The sequence below is a fragment of the Triturus cristatus genome, chromosome 7 (genome assembly GCF_964204655.1).
Source record: "Triturus cristatus chromosome 7, aTriCri1.1, whole genome shotgun sequence".
Classification (NCBI taxonomy): domain Eukaryota; kingdom Metazoa; phylum Chordata; class Amphibia; order Caudata; family Salamandridae; genus Triturus; species Triturus cristatus.
This window is the reverse complement of record NC_140590.1, coordinates 1,578,235,896-1,578,263,642: the sequence shown is the minus strand read 5'-3', so window position 1 is coordinate 1,578,263,642 and position 27,747 is coordinate 1,578,235,896.

The window sequence follows — 27,747 nt, the reverse complement described above, 5'->3', positions numbered from 1 at the left end:
GCCTAAGAAGAAGACCTTGCTAAAGAACATGGAGAGCCAGAGCATTAACTGAAAGGCCTATTCAGCAATGTTGCAACCTAACCTGTGTGTGAGAAGACAATGGCCTTCCCATGTACAGTGAGAGAGACTTTGCAAATGTTTCAGTCTGCAATGTGAGAATAGAAGAGGACAATGGACCCATGATGATGCGTACAGAGGGGTGTTGCCCAAGAGACTTGTGTGTTATAACTTAGTGTTCCCACCGTCTGAGATAAGATCTCTTTCAAAACGACCCCAGAACGCTTTCGAAACTTATCCTGACCCTTTACCGCACTTTGCTTTGGACTATGAAAGGTTTAAACTTCAATGCTTCATTTTGATTCTTTGCTGAGTGTGGCTTAGGCTAACATTTACCCCCCCGACCCAAGAATACTCTTAACCGAGCTTCTGAAATGCTGACACCTTCCTACCTAATTTTTCCTTGCCTGGTTCAAATTTCCTTTATAGAATTTCCTTGATTTTTGAGATTCTTTAGGATTCTAAGAACCATCCTCTTATCTTCCACTCTGATTTAAAAGAGTTAGGGTCAGATGTACGACTGTTTTTTGCAGAGGCAAATGAGAAATTGGCCCGTTTGCGACCACAAAATAGGTCTGTGTAATGTACGAACCTTATATCGGGAGTCAGTAACCTATTACTGACTCGCAAAATAGGGTTTGTGACTCGCTATTAGGAAGGGGCATGCCAAGGCGTCCCTTCAGTCACACTTTTATGTACGATTATTTTCTCGACCGCAAATGCGGTCACAAATACATGAAGTTCTTCACCTACTTCAAACAGGTGGTAAGTCGAGTGACCCTTTCCCCTTTGTGACTGGCAGCAAAAATATTTTTGAAGAGCAAGCAATGGCACCATGGACTACTGCCTACTCTTAAAAAATGAAACAGAAACATTTAATTTTTCTTTTTTAAATGCAGCCCGTTTTCCTGGAAGATATGAAGGAACAAGTTGCCGGTGAGGAGGCAGTTTATATGGGCAGGGAGCTAATTGGATGATGAGGTCATGTGACAGAATCAAGAACATAACGAAAATAAAGGACAGACAAGGTTACGTAAAGGAGGCAGCCATTTTGTAGTGGTGAATGAGAGAAGGAACTAGTATAGCGTGAACGTTAAGGAAATGATAATTTCACTTAGATTTATGCGAGACACTACATAAAAGAGTCAGAAAGAGATGTAAGAAAGATAGAGGAAAAACAATTAACCACTAGGGGGTTTACAGAACAATTGCTGATATTGTACAGAGAGTTTGGAGTTATCAGAGAGAGGTGACAGAACGGCACAGTAAAACAGATTAAATTAACATACTGCAATCCTCAAGACGATTGAGGCCAGTGTGTTTGCTGCCTGTTCGTAAAATCCAATTGAGTTCCTCCTTGTTGAGGAGCTGTGAGAGATCCGCGCCTCTTGGTGGTGGCTTGATCACGCTGATGATGGTCCAACAGATGTCGTCCTCTGTATGGCCTGATGCCAGAAAATGGTCCACAAGGGGGGAATTTGGTGTTCTGCAACGTAATCAGCTGCGATGTTGGCAGATCCTTATTCGTGCTTTTTTGTAGTTTGGCCAATATAGATTTTATTGCAGGAACATAAAATTGCATATATAACATTGCAAGTGTTGCAGTTCGAAAAATCTTTCAATCCAATTTTGATTTTGCCAAAGACAAATTCCTCGCATTCAATGGATTCAATTCAATTCATTTGCATGCAATACAGTTCCCACACTTGACATGCCCAGTGAGTAGGGCCAAGTCCCAATGGTTATTGAATGTACCTGTGCGTGTTGAAGTTGGCAAGGCTGCTCTGACCAAATGATCCTTTATGTTTTTGTTCTTTTTAAATGCAAACAATGGGCGTTCCAGTTTCAATATGCCTGCATTGTTGACCTCTCAATGTCTAAGAATGCTTTTACGTATGGTATGTGAAACAGGGGAGAAGGTTGTAACACATACTATGCGGTTCTGTAAGTGTTTAGTTTTGGGTTCTAGGAGGCAATCCCTTGGGCAAGACCAGGCTCTTTTGAGGGAGTTCCAATTTTTTACTTAGGACTTTGGCTTCACAGAAGTAATCCTCTTTCAGTGTACAGTTCCTTCCAATGTGCAGGATCTGTGAGTAGGGTAGTGAGTCTCTGAGAGCACGTGGGTGGTTGCTGTCGTATCTCAGGAGTGTGTTACGTTCGGATGGTTTCCTGAACAGACTTGTGATCAGTGTACCTTCCTTATGTTGGATATTGAGGTCAAGGAATGAAATTGTGGTCTTGCTTTGTGACAGTGTGAAATTGAGCCCCTCACAGTTATTGTTTAGCCAATGAAGGAATGTTTCATAGTAGTCTCAGAGTCTTGCCAGATCATAAAAATACCGTCAATGTATCCCATCCACACTAAAATGGCAGTGCGGAAAGGATTCAATGGAGACAGAATCGATCTGGTCTCAAGGGAGTCCATGGGCCCGATTCACAGAACAAACTTAAGACTAAATCCTAAACTTAGTACCATTCTGGTATTCACAGAATGCACCTAGTACTTTTGGTATTCACAGAATGAACTTACAACTTTTGCTATTCACAGAGTGAACTGAGGACTTTTGCTATTCACAGAATGGATTTACGACTACTAAACTTACGTCCGCACCCGGGCCGGAATTTCCGCACCCGGGCTGGAATTTCCGCACCCGGAGCGGAAAGTCCGCTCATGGGGCGGAAAATCCGCTTACGAGCCGGAAGTTCCGCTTACGGGCCGGAAGTTCCGCCTACGGCCGGAAAGTCCGGCTACGGGCCGGAAGTTCTGATTGCTGGCCGGAATTTCCGATTTGGTGGCCATTGATCATGTGAGCCAAGGGTGAACACCTGTCCAAGTCCCTACCATCCCCCACCATGCATCAGCTGACACACTCCAGCCAATCCTAGCTCGGCAGCATGTATAACTGCAGAGCAGACACACACAAACCCTTTCACCATGTCACTGACTGTGTTTGTTGCACTGCCCCTTGCCATGCGGCAAAACGACTTGAGGAGGAGGAGGAGGAGAGCCAGAGCAGAGAGGATCTTCAGACAGAGGATCAACTTATTTGGAATGTCCAGTCAAGATGTAAGGGCCAGGTACCGTTTCCCTCCAGAAATCATCTTGGATATGGTATGTGAGTGGGAGCAGGAACTTGACTCCGTGACCTGCTGCTCACATGCAATACCAGCATACCTAAAGATCCTATCTGCGCTCCATTTCTTTGCCACTGGCTCATTCCAAAGGGTCTCCAGTGACCATGTGGGTATATCCCAGGCGAGCCAGTCGCGGTGCCTGCATCAGGTACTGCGATGCATCACTGCAAGATCCCACCACCACATACATATGCCACCGACACTGGCCCTGAGACAAAGGGCAGCACGAGATTTCTTTCTCATTGCACAATTTCCACGTGTGCTGGGTGCAATTGACTGTACCCATGTGGCCCTTCAGCCACCCCGCCACATTGCACACATCTTCTGCAACAGACACCGATGGCATTCCATCAACGTACAAGCTGTCTGTGATGCCAGAGGGAGGTTCATTGATGTGCATGCGGTGTTCCCCGGCAGTACCCATGACAGCTTCATATTCCGCATGTCACCTCTTGCCCGGCGGATGGCTGCGGGAGAATTTGGCAACATGTGGCTACTGGGTAAGTACCAAGCGTTCGAAAGGAGGAATATGTGTTTTTGAAATGTCTGAATGCCCCCCAACATTAACCATTGTACTATAAGAATCATAAAGCTAGATACAGGGCCCACCTGACAATGCATGTAATACAGTATAGATCATGTCCTGTGCAATTCAAAGAGGGAAATGTAACCAACTGCCCTTTCCCCTCTCCTCAGGTGACGCTGGGTATGCACTCACCCCACATCTCCTCACCCCTTACAGGTGTGCAAACACTGTACCACAGCGTAGGTACAATCGGGGAAACATACGCACTCGAGCCATCATAGAGCGCACTTTTGGTCTGTTGAAGTCGCGTTTCAGCTGTCAGGACCGTACAGGGGGGGTGCTGCAGTACTCCCCAGAAGTCGTGTGCAAGATCATATTAGCCTGTTGTGTTTGCACAACATGGCCTTAACGCATGGCTTACAGATACCGCTGGAACCTTGGCTACCTATGAATCTGGGAAACCGGGCCATGGCACATAACCGAGGTCAGGGCATGCAAGTCCGTGAGCAGCTCGTTGCCACGTTTTTCACATGAGCAACCTGTAGTGGAATGGACTAAATGTGGATTGCTGTCTGTTGCCAATGATGAAACTTGGATATACACGACTGTGTCAATAAATTCCTTCCTGAGACAACTTTGCAAGCCACACTAACTGCATGTTAATCACAGCTCTTGACAGTAGTCAAAAGGTTGTGCCTGCTTCAGCACATGTGCCCATGTCAGCGATCAGTGTAGTGGATGTCCCTAAAGAATCTATAGCCGCAGATGGAAGATGATACATGTACTGAGAGACCTTGCCGGACCTCATGAGGATGGGTCTCTTAATCAGAAAAGGCCATAACCATAGCATTGTCGGCCCTGTGCCATCAACAGATGTGACTCCCCCACAAATGATGCGCCCACGACGTGAGTGATACAATGGGTCAATCAGACACCATGGGGCAGATTAATGTGGGACTTGCGCCCCTTTCACGCCGCCGTTGCGTCACTTTTGTGACGCAGCGGCGGTGCAAAGCCAGCGCCATACTGCGGGGTATGTACTATATGACGAATCTGGGAGATGCGTCACGTTGTAAAGGCCTGCACCACATGTAGGCGTTCTGGCGCAGGGGGGGCCTTCCGGCGCAGGAACGCCTCATAAAAGTTGTTGGGTGAAATCTACAATATTTCACTCAGTCACTTTTAAGGCCATGCTGCGTCAAAACCCTGCGCCTGCTTGAAGCAGGCGTAAGGATTGACGCAACATCATAGGGATAGGGCACCCCCGAGCCTTGCTGGAGCTGCGCTGCGCTTGCGACGCAACTCCAGCAATGCACCGCCTTTCCAACGGGGGATGTGTCACGCATCTGCACATCCGAGCACCACGGTGCACCGCATTGTCAATGCGGCGCATCTGTGTTGGCGCACGGGTGGGCAGATGCATCGCAACTCTTCTGACGCATCTCTGCTGATTAGCAGAGATGCGCCAGAAGCTGTAAATCTGCCCCCATGTGTCTGTGATATATCCACACTTCTCCAACACAATGTTCCGTAACACATCACACAGCTCTGCAAATGAGCACCTAATATGGTCTACATGTACCATAATGCAAAGCATGAGAAACTGAAACTGAAACTGCAGAAATGTCTTGAAATGGTCTCTTCACCCTCTTGTCACATTTAAATAATTCTCACATGCACTGTCTTTTCTTTTTTATCCACAACAGAACAGCAGGATGGCAGTAGATTTGATTCCTGATTGTCGATGGATCTGGATGAATACAAAATGGCTGCCAACTATTTCCTGTGATGTATTTCCTGCCTCCCACTCCCTGTCAAACATTTCCTGTATGGAATTATATGTTCCGGGTCATTTTCGGAGTTTACGGCCAAAAAGCGGAAGCTCCGATTACGGAGCGTACGGCCCGTGTGCGGACGCTCCGATTACGGAGCGTATGGCCCGTGTGCGGACCCCCCGCTTAACTGAGCTTACGGGCCGTAATCTCCGAAAATGACCCGGAACACATAATTTCATTCAGGAAATGTTTTACAGGAAGTGGGAGGCAGGAAATACATCACAGGAAATAGTTGGCAGCCATTTTGTGTTCATTCTGAGTCATCCTCTATCACAGACAGATCCTCTGACATCCTGCTGCTCCCATCCTTCTTATTATCCCCATAATGGCTGAGGGTTACGAAGAGAAGGCACCCCCTTTCACTGAAAGTGAGTTGAACATCTTGGCTGAGGGGGTGCTGGCCAAATTTCCTCAGCTATATGGGGACCCTGAACACCAGCTGAGCAATGCAGCCCGAGCCAGGCTGTGGGCCAACATCGCCGAGCGCTGCAGTGCAGTGGAAGTCCACACCAGGAGTGCAAGGGCATGCCGCAAGCGCTGGGAGGACCTAAAACGGTGGGCCCAGCACAAGGCTGAGGAGCTGGTGGGCCAGTCTTCTCAGCACCATGTGCATCGTCCTCGCCTATCCCCACTGTACAGGAGGGTCCTGCGATCAGCTTGGCCGACCCTCCATGCTCAGTTGGAGGAGCATGAGCAGCAGGGACATGGTAAGTGCATCATATGCTAAATGTGTCTGGGAGTATGATGTGAGTGAAACAGTGCTGTACCATTGTGTGTCCGATGCCTCCATTCACAGATTCCGTGTCCATGCAGCAGTCACCAAGCTTAAAAAGGCACACTGTGGCATATGGACTGTACAGGGCAGAGTGCATTTTGGGAGTTGGAGTTTCGTCATGACAACTGGCTAAATGAGCCATAATTGTGCATTTGTACTGAAATCTGCTCTTCCCGCACCACTACAATTGGCACTAGGAAATCATGTGTGCATTGGATGAGCAATGGTACAGACACTGTCCAGTGTGCGCATGGCAGGCCAAAGGGTATTGGATGCTATGACTTGCATTGCATTTTTAGAGTTTGGGTTCCAATTGTGACAAAACATCATGTGCCATGGAGTCAAGACAGACTTTGACATCCTTGCATCACTCTTAAGCGCTTCTAAATTTGCAAGGGGTGTCCACTGACAGACGTCTCAGCCTAAGTGGCCTGTTTCACATTTCACATGTACAGGTAGCTGTCACTAAATTCCCCCAGTGTTCAGCGGTGTACTGCATTACCATATCAGTCACCAAAGCCAATATGTGCCACTGGATTGTCAGAACATGTGTGGGGACAGCCAAAGGCTAGACTCACAATTTAGCTACAGAAATAGGCCAGAGCCTCAGTGCATGTGTGACCCACATTCGCCACTTGTCGTGTCCCATACAATGCTACAAAGCAGATGACACTTGTCCAGACCTTAAATAGCTGCGACTCCCTATGAATGGCCATAATCTGAGATTCTGGACTTCATGTTCTCCATTGGTCGACTGCTTTTGGAACCTGCACATATAGCTGTGGCAGGACACACAGATCACCAGAATGCCAGGTTGAGGGTTGGCCAATACAGTTGTGTAAGCCACACACATCCACGTGAGATGGCCATGTCAGACTCAATCCAGTAAATGACGGTGAACATACACGTAATGTCAGCTCATAGACACTGACAACTATTGAGTGTGATCAGAGGAAAATAAGTCTGACCTTGGCTCCTCTATGAATATGTCTCGCCCTGCATGACACAAATATAACATTCGGATTTTGCTTACATTTCAGCAGGCACAGCTGGCGAAACAGTAGGGCAGCAGGACCAGGTCTGGAGCGCGAGGCCACCAGTGCGGCAGCGGCTATACTCTCTTTCCACCAGCGAGGAAGAGGAGGATGAGGAGGGACCCTCAACATCACGGGGCAAGGGGATTGCGCCCACCCGGACTGACAAGGGACACCCTGATGCTGGTGCCACATCCCGGGTGGAGGCTGCAGACATTGAATCGGGGGGGGGGGGGTGAACACGACACCTCGGACCATGAGGTGTTGGAGAGCTACTCTCCTCAGGACTCTTCACCTGTGGTCCCTGAAAAGGTGTCCTCGGGGCAGGCCAACAAACAATCTGGGCCTGCCATCAGCCCCTCCCTACCTCTAGAGTTCCCCATTCCATCGGGGGAACCAGCTGCATACCCTGCAACCAGTCCCCCTCATCGTAGCCGCCAGGATCTGGACATTGTGGTCCTAGAGGATGACCAGAAGGACACTTGACTGTTGACGTGAACAATCATTTCATTTTCCCCTTGTAAATAGACTGTTTTCCCTGACGCTCCCTGACGTGTTATATTTTTGTTGCCCCACCCCAATCCAGGTTCCCATCTCCCTCTGCATTAAGATCATCGTTTGTTTCCCTTTCTCCCTTCCAAACGGACGGTTGTTCTTTTGTACCTTCTTAAAATACAATTAGGAATACTAATAACTTCCACTTGTTTGACTTCATTCTGAATGTCTGGTTCTGAATATGGACACATATTTGGTGAGTCATCTGCTATGCACATAATGGCTGGTTGCAATGATGGGTTACACTTGTAACTGTGTCACACACACACATACCTTCTCACATCTCGAGGCCACCTACATCATTACACAGGACATGAGACACAACAGAGTTCTTTATTTTGAGGTCTTTATTTGGTGAACACACAATCACGTGGTTACATATTCCTGGGTTCCTGTCACCGGGGATCGAGCTTGCGACGTCGCAATTGGGGGGGGAGGACCGCTCGGAGTGCTCAGCTCTGGCTCGCCGCCTACGTGGAGGTGGGTACTGTCCAAGGGACTGTCCAGGGTCATCTACATGTGCTGGTGCAGGTGGTGTGTGCACACTTGATGGTTGTGCCTGGACAAGGGTCGGTTGTGCAAGTGGTGGGAGTGCCTGTACAGGGGGTGGTGGTGGTTGTGCAGGTGGTGGGAGTGCCTGTACGGGGGGGGGTGGTTGTGCAGGTGGTGGGAGTGCCTGTACAGGGGGTGGTGGTGGCTGTGCAGGTGGTGGGAGTGCCTGTACAGGGCGGGGTGGTTGTGCAGGTGGTGGGAGTGCCTGTACAGGGGGTGGTTTTGGTTGTGCAGGTGGTGGGAGTGCCTGTACAGGGGTTGTTGGTGGTTGTGCAGGTGGGGGCAGTGCCTGTACAGGGGTTGATGGTGGTTTTTCAGGTGGCGGGAGTACCTCTACAGGGGTTGGTGGTGGTTGTGCAGGTGGTGGGAGTGCCTGTACAGGGGGTGGTGTTGGGAGTGCCAGTTCAGGCCGCTGGTGTGGATGTCTCCCTTTGCTGTGTTGGTGTGCAGTTGGTACAGGTGTGGGGATGTGCTGTCCTGTGGGCAGATATGATGGCTCCCCTCCCTGCGTTGACCGTGAAGGGAAAGGTTGGCTCACTCTCAATATGCCCTCCATCATCTTCATGGCCAAGGCATGGTGTCTTGCACTCTCTTCCCTCTGGATGGATAGCATGTCTCGCATATTTCTGGACATGTCCTGCCAAGTCCTATCCATCCTATACAACACTTGGCTCAGCCTCTCCACCGCCTGAGGGAAGTGGACCATGTCCTGCAGGGAGTCCGACATGTCGGACAGGGTAGCCCCTTTGGCACTAATGTCCTGCCTCACATCGCTCTGCTGTTGGTAGAAGTCCTGCTCCCACTGGTCATCTCAGCCAGGTGCAGGCCCTCTCTGCAGCTGTCTGCCATGGATGGGATGAGCAGGTCCTACAGCAGGGGGGGGGGGGAGGTGGGAGCCTGTGGGCAGGTGAATGGTGCCCAGGGGATTCCGGCAGCACAACAGGGCTGGTACCACCCCCAGATGGTGGAGAGGATGGCAGGGATACACTGTCTAGGGAAGAGTGGGTAGGGGAACCACCATGTTGGTCCTGGACGTGAGGACTGTGAGGGAGTGATGTCTGTGTTGTGATGCGTGGGTGCTGTGGCTGGTTTGCTCGAGTCTGGGGACAGGCCATGGTATGCCTGGGAGGAGGCTGACAGACGTTGCTTGGCAGAGGAGTTGATGCCCTGACCGATTTAGCCAATCTGGCACGATAGCGTGCATTGGCATCTTCATCGTTATCAGACATGTAGTCCTCATCATCCACCAAGTAGACGTCCTCAGGAAATTCATCCTCCTCCTCCTGAGCAGTGCTTGCAGCCGACATCACAGCTTGGAGGATCAGGGGATTCTCCCCTCTGATTCCCCGTCGGCCCGCACTGGTCATAGGCCTGTCATCCTCGTCATCAGCATCCCCTGGAACAGAGGTTGCAACCGTATTTGGGATTGACCTGGTATAACATGTGGTGCAACACAAGGGTTTGTATTAACTGTACTTTGCATCAACAGATGAGGATCATGTGACCTGTGTAGGGTACCACCACAAATGACAGCTCACACCATAGCACTGAGGTGTTACACAGATACAGGCAAACTCACCAGCTCCAGCCACAACTCTCTGTCCCTTGGTGTTCCCCCCTAGTGTCACCTGCTGGACCTGTCTCCTCACGGCTTTCGTAGGCCTAGCTGTCCCTGAACCAGCAGCTGTAGAGGGAAGTGACAACATTCTCAATTATCTGCATCACCAATTGTCATGACACTCCTGATTTGTATTTCACTTAGCACACAACGACTGCTGATTACATGCAGAGGGGAATCAGGATCTCTGTCATGGCTTTGGAGTCGAAGCCAGTGACACACCTCATGCCAGAATTACCTGAAGGACGGGTGCGCGAGGGTTGAACAGCTGCAGCCAGGATGTCATTCAGTCCCCGGGATGGTGCACGCTGCTGGGGTGTAATCCGGTCAGCAGCTGTGATAAGACATACAGGTCTATATTTTGCAACCACAGATGGTAGCTCTGAGCCAACATGTCATTCTGAATGACTATTTGTGAGTAATCCAGAACTATGTGCAGCATGTTTAGCTCCTGAACTTTACATTTGGGCACCTGCTCACATTCAGCAGTTGCCAGCCGTTCCCTCCACACAGCAGTGACATCAATAAGATGACACATCAACAGACACCTCATGCTAGCATTACCTGAAGGACGGCTGCGCGAGGGTTGAACAGCTGCAGCCAGGATGTCATTCAGTCCCCGGGATGGTGCACGCTGCTGGGGTGTAATCCGGTCAGCAGCTGTGATAAGACATACAGGTCTATATTTTGCAACAACAGATGGTAGCTCTGAGCCAACATTGAATCGGGGGGGGGGGGTGAACACGACACCTCGGACCATGAGGTGTTGGAGAGCTACTCTCCTCAGGACTCTTCACCTGTGGTCCCTGAAAAGGTGTCCTCGGGGCAGGCCAACAAACAATCTGGGCCTGCCATCAGCCCCTCCCTACCTCTAGAGTTCCCCATTCCATCGGGGGACCCAGCTGCATCCCCTGCAACCAGTCCCCCTCATCGTAGCCGCCAGGTCCCCAACATCATTGGCTCCGGACCTCAGGCACCACATCCTTCCTGTCCCCCCCAGGCCCCTCCCGGTGTTGTTCCTCCTGTGGCTGTGCCAGTGGACTTGATGTGGATGTGTGAGGGTCAGCCAGACATGTCCGCTTGCATCATGCTACAAGTGTGTATTGAGGTACGCATGATGCGAGAGGACATGCTCCGAACAATGGCCACCCTCACCACCAGCATCAATTCACTGACCGCAGCCATGTCGTCTGTTGTCTCCCCAATCCCTTCCCATACCACTGTCAATGTCTCCCCCTGTCCGTTGGCCCACACTGTTTCCCCCCGTACTCCTCGTGTGGCACGAACCCAAGTGGTGCCTGTTCCTGCACCGGCCAGACGTGTGCCTGCATCGGACTCTGAGGATCTGGACATTGTGGTCCTAGAGGATGACCAGAAGGACACTTGACTGTTGACGTGAACAATTATTTCATTTTCCCCTTGTAAATAGACTGTTTTCCCTGACGCTCCCTGACGTGTTATATTTTTGTTGCCCCACCCCAATCCAGGTTCCCATCTCCCTCTGCATTAAGATCATCGTTTGTTTCCCTTTCTCCCTTCCAAACGGAGGGTTGTTCTTTTGTACCTTCTTAAAATACAATTAGGAATACTAATAACTTCCACTTGTTTGACTTCATTCTGAATGTCTGGTTCTGAATATGGACACATATTTGGTGAGTCATCTGCTATGCACATAATGGCTGGTTGCAATGATGGGTTACACTTGTAACTGTGTCACACACACACATACCTTCTCACATCTCGAGGCCACCTACATCATTACACAGGACATGAGACACAACAGAGTTCTTTATTTTGAGGTCTTTATTTGGTGAACACACAATCACGTGGTTACATATTCCTGGGTTCCTGTCACCGGGGATCGAGCTTGCGACGTCGCAATTGGGCGGGGAGGACCGCTCGGAGTGCTCAGCTCTGGCTCGCCGCCTACGTGGAGGTGGGTACTGTCCAAGGGACTGTCCAGGGTCATCTACATGTGCTGGTGCAGGTATTGTGTGCACACTTGATGGTTGTTCCTGGACAAGGGCCGGTTGTGCAAGTGGTGGGAGTGCCTGTACAGGGGGTGGTGGTGGTTGTGCAGGTGGTGGGAGTGCCTGTACGGGGGGGGTGGTTGTGCAGGTGGTGGGAGTGCCTGTACAGGGGGTGGTGGTAGTTGTGCAGGTGGTGGGAGTGCCTGTACAGGGCGGGGTGGTTGTGCAGGTGGTGGGAGTGCCTGTACAGGGGGTGGTTTTGGTTGTGCAGGTGGTGGGAGTGCCTGTACAGGGGTTGTTGGTGGTTGTGCAGGTGGGGGCAGTGCCTGTACAGGGGTTGATGGTGGTTGTGCAGGTGGCGGGAGTGCCTCTACAGGGGTTGGTGGTGGTTGTGCAGGTGGTGGGAGTGCCTGTACAGGGGGTGGTGTTGGGAGTGCCAGTTCAGGCCGCTGGTGTGGATGTCTCCCTTTGCTGTGTTGGTGTGCAGTTGGTACAGGTGTGGGGATGTGCTGTCCTGTGGGCAGATATGATGGCTCCCCTCCCTGCGTTGACCGTGAAGGGAAAGGTTGGCTCACTCTCAATATGCCCTCCATCATCTTCATGGCCAAGGCATGGTGTCTTGCACTCTCTTCCCTCTGGATGGATAGCATGTCTCGCATATTTCTGGACATGTCCTGCCAAGTCCTATCCATCCTATACAACACTTGGCTCAGCCTCTCCACCGCCTGAGGGAAGTGGACCATGTCCTGCAGGGAGTCCGACATGTCGGACAGGGTAGCCCCTTTGGCACTAATGTCCTGCCTCACATCGCTCTGCTGTTGGTAGAAGTCCTGCTCCCACTGGTCATCTCAGCCAGGTGCAGGCCCTCTCTGCAGCTGTCTGCCATGGATGGGATGAGCAGGTCCTACAGCAGGGGGGGGTGGGAGGTGGGAGCCTGTGGGCAGGTGAATGGTGCCCAGGGGATTCCGGCAGCACAACAGGGCTGGTACCACCCCCAGATGGTGGAGAGGATGGCAGGGATACACTGTCTTGGGAAGAGTGGGTGGGGGAACCACCATGTTGGTCCTGGACATGAGGACTGTGAGGGCGTGATGTCTGTGTTGTGATGCGTGGGTGCTGTGGCTGGTTTGCTCGAGTCTGGGGACAGGCCATGATATGCCTGGGAGGAGGCTGACGGACGTTGCTTGGCAGAGGAGTTGATGCCCTGACCGATTTAGCCAATCTGGCACGATAGCGTGCATTGGCATCTTCATCGTCATCAGACATGTAGTCCTCATCATCCACCAAGTAGACGTCCTCAGGAAATTCATCCTCCTCCTCCTGAGCAGTGCTTGCAGCCGACATCACAGCTTGGAGGATCAGGGGATTCTCCCCTCTGATTCCCCGTCGGCCCGCACTGGTCATAGGCCTGTCATCCTCGTCATCAGCATCCCCTGGAACAGAGGTTGCAACCATATTTGGGATTGACCTGGTATAACATGTGGTGCAACACAAGGGTTTGTATTAACTGTACTTTGCATCAACAGATGAGGATCATGTGACCTGTGTAGGGTACCACCACAAATGACAGCTCACACCATAGCACTGAGGTGTTACACAGATACAGGCAAACTCACCAGCTCCAGCCACAACTCTCTGTCCCTTGGTGTTCCCCCCTAGTGTCACCTGCTGAACCTGTCTCCTCACGGCTTTCGTAGGCCTAGCTGTCCCTGAACCAGCAGCTGTAGAGGGAAGTGACAACATTCTCAATTATCTGCATCACCAATTGTCAGACAGGCACATGACACTCCTGATTTGTATTTCACTTAGTACACAACGACTGCTGATTACATGCAGAGGGGAATCAGGATCTCTGTCATGGCTTTGGAGTCGAAGCCAGTGACACACCTCATGCCAGAATTACCTGAAGGACGGGTGCACGAGGGTTGAACGGCTGCAGCCAGGATGTCATTCAGTCCCCGGGATGGTGCACGCTGCTGGGGTGTAATCCGGTCAGCAGCTGTGATAAGACATACAGGTCTATATTTTGCAACCACAGATGGTAGCTCTGAGCCAACATGTCATTCTGAATGACTATTTGTGGGTAATCCAGAACTATGTGCAGCATGTTTAGCTCCTGAACTTTACATTTGGGCACCTGCTCACATTCAGCAGTTGCCAGCCGTTCCCTCCACACAGCAGTGACATCAATAAGATGACACATCAACAGACACCTCATGCTAGCATTACCTGAAGGACGGCTGCGCGAGGGTTGAACAGCTGCAGCCAGGAGGTCATTCAGTCCCCGGGATGGTGCACGCTGCTGGGGTGTAATCCGGTCAGCAGCTGTGATAAGACATACAGGTCTATATTTTGCAACAACAGATGGTAGCTCTGAGCCAACATGTCATTCTCAATGACCATTTGTGGGTAATCCAGAACTATGTGCAGCATGTTTAGCTCCTGAACTTTACATTTGGGCACCTGCTCACATGCAGCAGTTGCCAGCCGTTCCCTCCACACAGCAGTGACATCAATAAAATGACACATCAACAGACACCTCATGCTAGAATTACCTGAAGGACGGCTGCGCGAGGGTTGAACTGCTGCAGCCAGGATGTCATTCAGTCCCAGGGATGGTGCACGCTGCTGGGGTGTAATCCGGTCAGCAGCTGTGATAAGACATACAGGTCTATATTTTGCAACAACAGATGGTAGCTCTGAGCCAACATGTCATTCTGAATGACTATTTGTGGGTAATCCAGAACTATGTGCAGCATGTTTAGCTCCTGAACTTTACATTTGGGCACCTGCTCACATTCAGCAGTTGCCAGCCGTTCCCTCCACACAGCAGTGACATCAATAAGATGACACATCAACAGACACCTCATGCTAGCATTACCTGAAGGACGGCTGCGCGAGGGTTGAACAGCTGCAGCCAGGAGGTTATTCAGTCCCCGGGATGGTGCACGCTGCTGGGGTGTAATCCGGTCAGCAGCTGTGATAAGACATACAGGTCTATATTTTGCAACAACAGATGGTAGCTCTGAGCCAACATGTCATTCTCAATGACCATTTGTGGGTAATCCAGAACTATGTGCAGCATGTTTAGCTCCTGAACTTTACATCTGGGCACCTGCTCACATGCAGCAGTTGCCAGCCGTTCCCTCCACACAGCAGTGACATCAATAAGATGACACATCAACAGACACCTCATGCTAGAATTACCCGAAGGACGGCTGCGCGAGGGTTGAACTGCTGCAGCCAGGATGTCATTCAGTCCCCGGGATGGTGCACGCTGCTGGGGTGTAATCCGGTCAGCAGCTGTGATAAGACATACAGGTCTATATTTTGCAACAACAGATGGTAGCTCTGAGCCAACATGTCATTCTGAATGACTATTTGTGGGTAATCCAGAACTATGTGCAGCATGTTTAGCTCCTGAACTTTCCATTTGGGCACCTGCTCACATGCAGCAGTTGCCAGCCGTTTCCTCCACACAGCAGTGACATCAATGAGATGACACATCAACAGACACACATGTATGAGAAGATTACTGATAGGAAGGGATAAATGACCCGGATTCCTCCCCATTACACTGCTATCACCTTTGCCATTCAGACTTACATATTTCCAGAGTCTCATGTTGTTTGTTGTCAAGTCAGAAAGGGTTTCATGTGTGAGATTTGCAATAGTCAGGGACATGATGTTGCTCATTTGTGCTTCCCCACGCATGAAGTCACACATATTTGTATGAGAGAACACAGATGTCTTATATCCATCCTTTGAGTGTCCTCTCTTTACGTACTCTATTTCCCAGATCATGGTACTACTTAGCTGACGACGATTGGTGTCTTGTACATCCAAACCTCATATGTCAAACACTCACCTATACAGGTGAATACAGTAGGAGAGGAGGCAAGCAGAATGTAACATTTGGTTTATACTCACACATTGCGGATAGGCTGAGAGGCTTTGATGCCTTCTGCCTGCACTGGATTAGCGTGTTGCTCTTCTGCCTAGTCATTTAGCAGGTGTAACTGCATGAAGATTCACCTTAGCAGCCCCTACATTCATCTCAAAGGTACACTACTGGCATCAGTGTTGGCCTCAGCCATGCTATTTTCATCATGGTGTTTCCTATCATTGAATTGCAAGCCGGTTGTGTTTTGGTCACTTCATATGACTCATGGTACTATTGAATGTCCATTCTGCACTCACTTGGCATACATTTTGTGTCATCCTTTCATTAGCCACCAGGGTCTGATCTTGCATGGGTTCAAATGCCATATGTGAGCATATTGTGATGCAGAACAACAGTGTTGTAATACACATACAACATACGGCGGACGTGAAAGGCACATTTCATGAGCAGTCAGCCTGATATATTCTTGGGTTCCCCTCCCTTGGCCCAGCACGGGAACAGTGTGTGGGCCCTGAACAGATGTCACAGCCAACCTTGTAGCAGAAGTCAGTGTGTGTCTTTGATTCTGGGAGGACCTCGTTGTACCTACAATGATAAGTGTGTTTTGCTACTTAACATTCCGGCAGCCACATGTGATGCACTAGATTTCTGGCACAAAGGATGAGCACAAGCAGTTGTGGGCACCAGCGTCGCTGAAGTGAGTTATACGTAATTTCATGATTGCTCCCACATGACTTTGAATGGGCCCACTACCTGGATGCAACCAATATCACAATGACATGTCTACGGATCCTGATGTGAGGTCCACTATCGTGTTTTGTTGATGGGCAACACAAACGCCAGACAATGTAAGTGGTACATGACCAGCTGTGTGGCCTGGGAATTTGATCTATATTGGAAACATTCAAAGTTTGACAGTGTATGCATTGTCAATACTAATGACCCTGGGATCTCACTTGTTAATCATTGCCATATTTCAGTCAATTACTTTGATTGATTACGTCTACAGACACCATTACAACATAGTGGGGGCACCCTTTTGAGTAGTTGTGGCACTCGATAACAGGATTGGATTCCCAGGTCTGGGGCTGTTGCTGTAAAACATGTCATGTTCCGCAATTACGAAGGTTTGATGAGCCAAGACATGTAATATATTGTCTTCAGCTGTTCACAATTATATTAGCTAAAGGTGGATGTCCATTGACTACTCCAATAGTAATGAGCTATTTGTTCATCTCTGGTTGACTTTCATATGTGGGCACTATATGTCCCTCGGTCACTCCTGACAATGTATGCATTTTGACCATCTCCTGGCCACTTTGACTTACCAGTCGGTGAGGGTGTATGGTGGCGATTCCTCCCAGTCTGGCTGAATGTGTCAATGGGTGAGAAGAGAGAAAACTAAACATCTGGAATATGTGCTTGTGGAACATTTCTGTGATTTCCCCATTTCTTCTGCATGCTAACAGTGTTATGCAGTACTGCCGCTGACTGGTCAGGTAGGAGCAGTGGTGCATTGGGGTCGTAATGGCGTGGCAGGGTGGGAAACGTACAACAGAATAGGTGTCTGACTTTTGGATCAGATGATTCTCTCACCTTCTGCTTTGTGCTTTAAGCTTGCACGGGGTGATTTACTTCTTTGAGATTTAGTGGCATGTTTCCACGCCCCTTGTAATACATTGACACCGCAGTTGTGTCACTTCTGTGACACAGCGGTGGGGTAATACAGGTGACACATTTAGACTTATTCACAATGTTATGCATCTATGGGGATGCCTCACGGTGTGCGGTCCTGCGCAACATTAAACATGCATCAGCTGTGATGTAGGCAGGGTGTGTGTTTATTTGGTTATGCCTCGTACAAGTGATGCATTGTAATCGACGGCATTTCACGTAATCACTTTTCATAGGGTGGTGCCATGCAAACTTAAACCAGCTTGAGGCACATGTAATGAGTTGCCCTGAACGTTAGGTGTAGGCGGTCCATGGACATTGTTGGAGTTGCGTCACACTTGCGACACTACTCCAGCAGAGCATCCCCCTAATGCCATCAGTTGCGACACCCATCTGTCTATCCCAGCGCCACAGTGCACCGCATTGTAAATGTGACGCATCCACGGTTGCACAAGAGTTGGATTGGGTGTGGCATTGTTACTGGCGCATCTCTGCTGTTATTTGTCAATTGCTACTTAGCGGGCTGGTGTATTACTGCAACTGGACAGTGGCCATGTTTTCTGAAGTGGGGGAGGGATTTGCCATTTCCATCGCTAAGGATTGTGGGACTTGTAGTGCTACATACAGAGGGGGACACAGGAGTCTCTGACTGACGGATTAATTTATACACTTTGGACTACTTCCTTATTCACACTGACAGTGCAACACAGAAATTCTATTCATGCACTTTATCTTTTCATCCCACTTACCTGGTACCACGTAGCGGACGTCACTGACAGGCAGCCCATGGACCAAGTGGGGGTGTATGGTTGTCAGGATATCCTCCTCCAGTGGGGTGAGGCGGATGCGTGGTCCAGAGTATGCGGCTGGGAGGATCCGTTGTAATTCAATCCTGGAGTATTTCTCCTTTACCCTCAGCCGCTCATCCAGCCATTTTTTTTTTAGGTCCTGGACAGTGCGCCTCTCCTTCCCCAATGCTGTGACAGCAGTGGATAATTGCTGCCACAGGGCTGCCTTCTGTGTCCCACAGGTGCAGTAGGGTGGGAGTCCATAGAGGCATTTGTGGTGCCTGACAATGAACTCCACAAGCATGGTGGTCTCCTCTGCTGTGTAGTTCCTCTTTCTCTTCAGGAGGTCCATTTTTCTTAGCCAGTCTCTGCTTGCAAATACAAACTCTGTGTGGCCAAACCTGTTCCTTCACTGTGTGCTGCTTTTAAATGTTTTTTGCTGCTGGTCAATCAGTGGTAATTGGCTTCAGCTGGATCATGGTGGGGGATGGTAGGCACTAGCAACATGATGGCTGACTGGAGCTGTTGGCTGGGATTGGCTGGAGTGCGTCAGCTGATGCATGGTGGGGGATGGTAGGGACTTGAACAGGTGTTTCCCCTTGGCTCAAATGATCAATGGCCACAGTTAATGTAGTCTGGTCCCAATTCTGATTTTCCGGCCCGGGAGCGGGATTTCCGGCCCGAGGGCGGAAGTTCCGGCCCAGGAGCGGAATTTCCGCCTCCGGAGCGGACTCTCCGGCCCGCGAGTGGACTTTCCGCTCCGGGCCCGGAAATTCCGCTCCGGGTGCGGAAATTCCGGCCCGAGTGCGGACGTAAGTTTAGTGGTCATAAATGGATTCTGTGAATAGCAAAAGTCCTAAGTTCATTTTGTGAATAGCAAAAGTAGTACGTTCACTCTGTGAATACCAGTAGTAGTAGGTGCATTCTGTGAATATGAAAATGGTAGTAAGTTTAGGATTTAGTCTTAAGTTTGTTCTGTGAATATGGCCCCATATAAGGTATGGCCAGGTTGGGGGAAAAAGCAGCCCCTATTGATGTCCCTTTAGTTTGCTGGTAATATTGGCCATCGAAGAGGAAGAAATTCCTCGGGAGGAACATTTCCAAGAGTTGTAATATAAAGATGGTGGGTACCGCATGAGGGCGGGGACATGTATTGAGGATTTGTTCAATGACCTGTAAGGAATCATTTTGGGGGATGTTTGTGTAAAGTGAGTCTACATCAAGAGTGCTTAGTGTCAGAGGCTGGGTCAAATGAGTAATTTTCAACAAAATTGATCATTGCCATGCTATCACGGATGTAACATTCAGTTATCGGAACGAATTCCCTAATGAAGAAGTATACATATTGGCCGAGCGGTTCTAAAATAGAGCCACAGCCCGAAACTATGGGGCGGCCGGGTGGGTTATCTTGATTTTTGTGTATTTTGAGTAAAGTATAGATTACTAGCGTACGGGGTGAATTGGTATTAAGAAACTGATGCTCAAGTTTACTCAGAAATCCTTGTTCTAAACAGTCATCAGTCACTTGAAGGATCATATTTTGGCGTTCTCTGGTGGGGTTAGTAGGCAATTTACAATAGTAGTCGGTGTTTTCCAATTGTCTGTGTATTTCACTTTTGTATACGTCTATTTCTTGAAGGACTATTCCACCCCCTTGTCAGCTGGGTTTGATGACCAGAGTCTCATCAGATTTTAATGTGGTCAGTGTTACTTTCTCTTCCAATGAGATATTATATGGAATGAAGCAGCATAAATGCGACGTCCTGGAGTACCATTTTTTCGAATGTAAGTATCTCAGCAGAACCATGTTTGAGAAGGGTGAAAAAGTGGAGGGTGGTCATAATGGAGTATTAGGAGTATGAGTTGGCTTAGAATCTCAGTAATTCAGTTTGTAAATCCAAAAAGTTGGGATGGGTTGTGGGAACAAATGGCAAACCCTTACTTAATAGTGATTGTTCAGGGTCTGACAGTTGGTGATTAGAGAGGTTAAATATGGGTATCAGTGAATTGTCGCTCATAGTTGTTATTACCGTTGGGTTGGTTACCACTGGTAGTATTTGTGACGTGTCTGGCGTTCCCCTGGTGGATTGTACCAGCGTTGTTGCTGTTTTACTCGGCCTCTCTTTGGGGGTTCGGGTTTGTCTCGTCCTAAAAAAGGAGTGTTAGGGGTTCGGTTAGATGTACTTGGGCCTTCTCCCTGGTCAGAGCTATCTGATAAGTCAGCAGATGTATCGGAGAATCCTACAAGGTTATTCCATCTATTGAATCGGCCCCAAGGTCTGGCATTTTGGGGATTGTTATAGGATCTATTAGTATAGATCTCCTTATTCAAGTAGGGGTTTGCCTTTTCTTTTGTGTAAGATTTTATATCTTGTTTGACTTTTTTTTAGATTTTTTGTTAAGTTCTGAACGATAAAACACATCTACATTTTTTTGTACCTGCTGTAATAGTTTTTTGCAGTCAATTGCAGGGTTGCTATCTTAGATCTGTTTCTCTAGGTCATTGGTTTTGTTGCTTAGTTTTTTGAGTTCTTCAGTGGCTTTACCAATACCGAGCAGTATCCAATGTCTCGAGCATGTGGTGTCGATGTAACTGAAAGTGGCAATATATTTGGCGATATCAGTGAATACCCCAGGGATGTTCCTAACCTGTAAGCCTGAGGGGATAATGTTAGCTTTCAGATATTCAGTCAGCATACGCTGTAGTCGTACTGATTTTTTCTTGCATTTTTCTAATTGCTCAGAGAGGGAGGTGTTGGTATGTACTGCAGTGTCACCAGAGTCACTGAATAATGACGGGCCCTCAAGAATTTTCTTGATGTAGTTGTCTGAGTACAAAGGTGTGTGGTGTGACATAGCCCAAGTAATGTGAGAGAAAAAGAAAAGGTTAGAGAGAGTTTGGAGCTAGTGAAGTGACCCACTTAAAAAAGGGCAATCAGAGTACAAGACCCTTGCAATCCTGCGATTGTGCTTAGGGCGTGGGTCCCGCTTTATTTGTTTCTTGCTGAATTTTGTGTATATTTGAGCAACTATATATTAAAAACACCGAACAGCTGTACAATATAGTACTGATAATAATGGAGGAATAAGGTAAAGTATCCACCACACTGTTTTTATAATTTACCTTATTCCTCCCTAATTAAATTTCCATTGGACGAATAAAGGTAATTTCAAAACACTATCTTTTTGCACCATCACTTTTGCACACTTACGAGAAAAGTGAGGGTTCTTTTATAAAATAAGAGTGTCTTCCTTTGCTGGCTCTTGAATCTTTGACCTCACTCTTTTGTTGTTTGAATGCTGCTACACACTTCCAGACTGACAGGCGGTGCTTGTGAGCCTGAGCAAAGAGGCATAAAAGAGCCACCGGCCATGGAATTGCGCACCTGATCCCCTGCTCCTGTGATTATCTCCTCCCTGTAGTTGCAGCTGTTCCCAACAGCTCCAAACTCCTCTGGGTCTCAGATAACTGGTGAAGGTCCAAGAGGAGCGTGATTGGGGGCAAAGTGGGTGGGACTAGTCTGGTGCTTCTATTTCAAAGCCCAAATGTTTCAGCCAATCCATCCCAAAATTTCCTACATCGTTCACTTCCATCATTTTGTTTATCCAGACATTCTGTATACAGCTTTAAACCTCCTGCAAAATCGTATCTTCCTCTATACATCTCTTTCACTATGTTAAAGAAATGTAGGAATCTGCAGTTCCTCTTTCTACTCAATTTCACTCTCCTCTAAGCTACCCTCACCTTTGGCACTAAACACGACAAAGAATCAGTTACATGATTATCAATTCCTGATATATGCTCAACCTCAAATTTAAACTCTTGTAGGTCTCTTACCCACTTCACTATTCTGCTAGAAACAGCATCTACCACTTTTTGTTCATCTTGATTTTAAATTCACTAACCCAAAAGAATGTTCTCAACTTCTGGACAGCCAAAAAAATGGCCAATGCCTCTCAAATACCTTGATTCTGGTTTATCCAAACTCGGAGACAAAAACATTATAGTTTTCTTCTCTTCCCCTTCTCATTGTGACACAACAGCTTTCAATCATTTAAAACAAGTATCTATAATGAATGTTACTAAAGTGTCAAAGATTTTTAAGTTGGGAGCTAAACTGAGTTGTTCTTTCAAGTCATTTAATTCTTATTCATACCCATTGACCCACACCTTTGCTCAACAAACTGCTTGCTTGGCCGGTTTTCTCCACAAACAATTTTGATAACTTATTATAGTATTCAGCCATACCCAAAAACATTTAGAGAGTGAAGCCAACTCTCATATGAAGCTCACCAATTCCTCTTTAGGCTTAATTCCAATCTTTGAAACATCATGTCCACTGTTTGTCTTTTATCATAAGGTTTACATCTCAGGGTCTCTAAGGACATCTCTTACCCATTTATCATGCTACTGCTCATTTAATCTTAATAGGCTTTAATTCCAGCAACCCCATTAAGAAGCTTCTCCACTGCTCCTAAAATAATAGAGGTTGCTGGGATTAATACAAATGGCATTCTGGAACATTTAAAAGTTCCAAATTGTGTGACAAATGCTGTCAGATCCTTAGATTTCTCATCTGACATGATTTAATAGTATGCCGATTTGAGGTCAATGGTGGTAAACACTTTGCTTCCTTTCAACATTTTTAACTTCTCTGTGATATTAGGGATGGGATCTCGGTCCACCACAACGCATTCATTCAAATCCTTTAGATTCACACACAACCTGAGCTCACCATTGGCCATTCTTGCACAGACCACAGGAGCTAGACACTCTGAGCCCTTTACTTCTTCAATTATAACTTCCTTTTGCAGCCTTTGCAACTCTGCCTGCATTTCTTGTCGTACATTAAAATGGACAACACACAGCTTTTTGGTTGAGCACCATAAATAATACGAATGTGGTGCACATCAGACTTCAAACATCCTAATCTCTCATTGAAGACTAAAGGAAATTCCTCACAAATGTTTCATATGCACTCATCCTTACAGCGACCTTGCAATCCCACAGTCTGTACATTCAAATGCACTTCTTTCATTATTATGGGAGATCACTATTTGGATCTAGCATTAGAGGCAAATCCCTTTGGTGAAACAAGCTTGCAATCCTGTCCAATTTTGAGGAGATGTAAATCTCACCATTAACATACCTTCCCTTATACTTAATTAAACCAATAAAATAGCCCTCTAACTTGACTCACAGAAGCATACGTTATGATAGGTGGCTTAAAAAATCTCACTTTTTGGCTCAACTGTTCTGCTAAAAACTTCCTAGAGATTAGTGTAATCTGTGGTCCAGAGTCAAATAGCACTTGTGTTACCTTTCCCTTTGCTATGCTCTCATCTACTGGACTTTCCTTTACCCCATTATAGATTAGGAACACCACAGTCCCATGCTCTGAAGTGTTGTCACCTTCATCTTCCGCCACATACATCTATAAAACTTTAGACAATGATGTTTTAGTCGTACCACAGTTTTAGAAATGGCCTGTGTTTCCACATGATTTGCATACACTCCTGCATGCTGGGCAATCTTCATGCGCAAAATTACCCTTATTTCTACAGCGACAACACTTTCCTTGAAACTCAATTTGTTTCTACTTTACAACTGTCTCATTTTTCTTTAACGACCTCTACACATTTCTTTGAATGTGTAATCTTTTTTGATAAGATTAGGACATCATTTAAAGGTGGGTCATCTTTTTGCCCAAGTTCATCTTTTACCATCTCAATGTTATATCCTAACATTAACTGATCAAGTATCCTCTCATCTGCACTGCTATTAATTGTACATGAAGGTGCTAGTTTGCAAAGATCTGTTACACAACTTTCTATGGTGTCTCCACCTCTTTGTATCCTTTTCCCAAAGTGGTATCTCTCCAAAATTGCCTTGGGAAGATAATGATTGTCTAGTTTTTTTATGAATATTTCATGCTTATTTAAATCAATCGCATCTTCATGTGTCATATCAGGCGGATAGTCAGATACCTCCAGACCTTCTGATCCCAAACAAAGTTGTTTTCCTTTCTGCACTTAACTATGACCCACAAACTCTAGTATATCGTTCAAACACCTTTTTCCATTTCTGCCACTTCAAAGTGGGACCACCCGGGGAGGACAAAAAGGAAGGTGGAGCAGTTGCATTTTGCATTTTCCTAGCCCACAGAGTGAGGAAAATAAACAACAGAAAAAAAAGGAACACAGCTGCACTGGCATTTAACACAATGCCTAAGAATCCATGTGAAAATAAAATTACACCGGCATGCGTCTCAATGTCCACCTAAAAAAACTCCCTTTCCTACAATTTATTTGAGTTAAAAAATAACTGATACACTAAAATATTTGGAATATCCAAGAAAATACCAAGTCCTCATTCTTGAAGTAGAAATGCCACTTATCTTCTTTTAAATGCCACTTATCTTCTTTTTAGAGTTGTTTTTGAATGAACAGTATTCTAAAGTATACTCCATTACATGCACGTATAACCACACTACAGCTAGGAGCACAGGATTGTGTTTGAATATATAACAGTCTCGGCAGCACAAAGTGTGCATGTACAGAGGCCTGCCTCACATTCCAGACATTCCCAACGACACACTCCACGTGAACATGTTAGGGAAGGTGACGGTGCGGGCAGCACAAAGCGCAGGATCCAGCCATGTCACAGAAGTAGAATAACCAACTCAAGAGAATGCCTCAGGTTTAAAGCACTTAACAGTAGTAGCGTGATAACAGTTATTGAAGAAAAATAAATGCTCACACAGTAGCATGATAACAGTCACTATGAGAAAAATAAGCATGCATTTTAACTTGAGACACTCGTTGAGACATACTGCTCCTGTGGGAACGATCCGATGTTCGTTGCCAATGTTGCATTTCCCACAGAGTTTTACATAGCGCAAACTTGACCCAAATCAGGTATCAGAGCGCTTTACATAGCACCAGTTACGTTACATGAGGACACACATTCATTTTTGTTAGGCACGGGGAGATTAAGTGATATGCCCAGAATACAGGATGTTCAGGGTCATTGCCAAGACTCAAACCAAGGGGCATATTATCAAGCCAGGCGATAAAATTATCGCTGCTTTAGCGGCAGAAAACTGCCACTAAAACGGCGAAAATGGGCTTGTTAATATGCTCTATGGAATTTCAATTGAAGCCCATGTTAGATGTGAAGGACGTCTAACATGGGCTTCAATTGGAATTCCATAGAGCATATTATCAAGCCCATTTTCGTCGTTTTAGCGGCAGTTTTCTGCGGCGATAATTTTATCGCCTGGCTTCATAATATGCCCCCAAGTTTCCCAGATTCGAGGTCGACCGCCCAAGCCATTAGACCAACTCCTCTTCCCTATTGGTATTGGTATTGGTACACTGTCTCATGAAGGGTTCACACAAGAGATGTAGATACAGAAATTAATTTATTCTCATGGGTGAAAATGTCTCAGCCTTCTATTGTCCAGCTGCTGCAGTCCTAGTCCACTTCCCTGCATTCTAGCATCATGCTCTTTGCCGACATAAAAGGGCTTCTCATACATTTACCTGGGATACCTAATAGCACTGAGATATGTGAGAGGAAGTTTTTAGAAAGGAAGGCATGAGCGAGGATAGTGAGATGAGAGGAAGAGAGTAGTCTGTGCGAGTGTGCGGTGAGCTAAAGAAAAGTGAGAGCCAAACTTACTTTAGGTTTTGCATAGGAACCAGTGGCAGTTTTAAAAAACACTAATTCATTTTGTAAACTTTTAAAACTCATTACTCAAGTGACTCCATGTCATTTATGATTTATTTAGTCATTTCTCTCTTTTTTCATGTTGGGATTTTTGAGGCCATAATGATATGTTAATATAAAAACTGGATGAAAAGCAAGGACTTGATAATTGGATGATATCACATGTCATGGAGCTGCTCCATAGCCTTATGGAAAGCAAAAGAAAATTATTCCGTGATATTCTGATTTTTTCTCTTGAAAGGAAATAATTAAGGATTAGGGAGTTCAGTGGTGGAGAGGGCAGAGATGGCCTTTCAAGTGCAGATGGGACGAAGCACCCATTACCACTCTTGTAAAAACAAAGCAGCATGCACAAATGGCTTTTATCACCCAGAACAATAGGTCTACTTTGCCACCCAGAACAATGAGGCTAAACCATTATAACTTCACCTGCAACCCTCACTCCTTATGGGATTAAGTAGTAGAAGGAGCTGAAGTATATGAAAAGTCATGAGAAAAAAACTAATGTGCACATCTTCCCTCACTCAAGCTGTATTCCTCTGTAAATCGACCTGCATTGAAGAGGTGACATATGTACTGCAGGTGCTGCCCTGCAAGGACCACCAGTGATTTTAATTGTAGGAGCAGTTTAGTAAAAACACCACAAAAATCTGGGAGTAAAACCATTGAACAGTCCTAGTGTCCTGGTTGCCTCTACAATGTTGTGGTGAAGTCTTTAACCACTGTCTACTGAAGTATCAGGGTTGAATTGCTGAACCTGGACTGAAACAGATTGTAAGACAAAGCTATTCACTTCTAATCGGGGAGAGGGGAGAGGAGATGGCCTAACTGCTAGGGCTGTCGACCTCAAATCTGGGGAACCGGGTTCGAGTCTCGGCAAGGACACCCAACATCCTGTGATTGTGGGGAAATCACTTAATCTCCCTGTGCCTAACAAAAATGAATGTGTTCTCATGTAATGCAACTGGTGCTTGTGTAAAGCACACTGATACCCAATACCTTCAAGTTTGCACTATATAAAACTCCGTAAATAAAAATAATTGACTGCTATGATGCCCCCCTGATGAGTCATTCCTGCTAGAGGGAGGTGTATACTGTAAACTTTCTTTACAGCCAGCACCATCTTGAAGGCGGGAAACAGCATTTACAACGCTGTCAATACCACGCGGGTAGGTTACAACGCGGACGTTACATCGTCCGTGTTGTTACCACAAATAGCATTATATCGCAAGTCGTTTCTACGACTTGCGCTAGATGGTGCGCAACACCAGGGAAAGTGTTTTATTTTAAATCCAACACATTCCCTGCTGTTCCGCTAGCTGGAGTAGGAATAGTAATTTATACTATTCCTAAGTCCAGCGTGCCATCTAGTGCAAGTGGTAGAAACGACTTGCGATGTAAAGCCATGCGTGGTAACATCGTCCGCGTTGTAACCTACTGCGGGGTAATGGATGGCGTAGTACATCATACATTCCTTGAAGGCCGCATACCTAATTCACAGATGTTATGAGCCAAAGCCAAACTCATGCAAGACCCTGATTTACCAGACCTCAAGCCTGATTCAGATTGCGGGGGACAGAGTATATTCCATA